The sequence below is a fragment of the Cucurbita pepo genome, unplaced genomic scaffold (assembly GCF_002806865.2).
Source record: "Cucurbita pepo subsp. pepo cultivar mu-cu-16 unplaced genomic scaffold, ASM280686v2 Cp4.1_scaffold000402, whole genome shotgun sequence".
Taxonomy (NCBI): Eukaryota; Viridiplantae; Streptophyta; class Magnoliopsida; order Cucurbitales; family Cucurbitaceae; genus Cucurbita; species Cucurbita pepo.
Window position 1 is genome coordinate 34,294 of NW_019646636.1, and position 914 is coordinate 35,207.

General features: G+C 39.2%; 1 non-coding gene across 1 annotated transcript; it reads left to right on the forward strand.

Annotated features, from left to right (window-relative positions):
- The first annotated feature begins 34 nt into the window (after nt 1-34).
- On the forward strand, nt 35-140 carry LOC111785225. The gene has a single exon (XR_002813639.1). It is a non-coding gene; the product is annotated as a small nucleolar RNA R71 (small nucleolar RNA).
- Nucleotides 141-914: the final 774 nt, after the last annotated feature.

Sequence of the window (914 nt, forward strand, 5' to 3'; positions counted from 1 at the left end):
ATTGTAGAAAGTCTCCATTTGTATACAATGAGGTAGTCCATGGTGAGGACACTTTCTAAGCATCTCCTTAAATCTCTCCCAAGCTTCACTTAGTGTCTCATCTTTAAACTGTTGAAAAGCAACAATCTCATTTCTAAACCGTGCATTTCTCGTGGGTGGGAAGTACTTGATCAAAAATTTCTCTGCTAGACTATTCCACAAATCAATTGTTCCCGGTGCTAAGGTATTCAACCATGATTTAGCACCATCCCTCAATGAATATGGGAATAAGCTCAGTCTAATCACATCTTTATCCACTCCTTGAAATCGAAATGAGTCACTAACTCCCAAAAATGACTTTAGGTGTAGGTGAGGATCTTCCGACGGTAGTCCATGAAATTGCCCAATGGTTTACAGCATTTGAAACATCACAGGTTTTAGGTCAAACGTGGTTGCTTGTATTTCGGGTCTAATGATGCATGGATTTAGCTCTTCCACAGCTGGGTGTGCATATGCTCGGATCGCTCTTTCTCTGAAATCTGCTAAATGAATGGCATTGGCAGTAATTCTCTCTTGATTAGCCATCATCACTGGATTTTCAAACTCCCGATTTAGTTAGGCCATTTGCTGTATATTTTGTTCTGTCATTTTCTTTTCCTCCCTCAACCTTCGTCTAAATGTTCTCTCTATTTCAGGATCCAAAATAAATTCCAAACCCGTAGGTGGGTTTATACACAGAATTCTGCAGTAGTAAACTCAATTCTTCAGCAGTGAATATAACAGTAGGAAAACTCAGCTTACTATGACTTCTTGTTGGCTCCAGCTCACAACAATCTACAACAAGTAAAATAACCAAATTAGGTTCCCCGGCAACGGTGCCAAAAACTTGATCGCGTGTGGATGTATATAATAAAATGATGTAAAATTCACAAGAA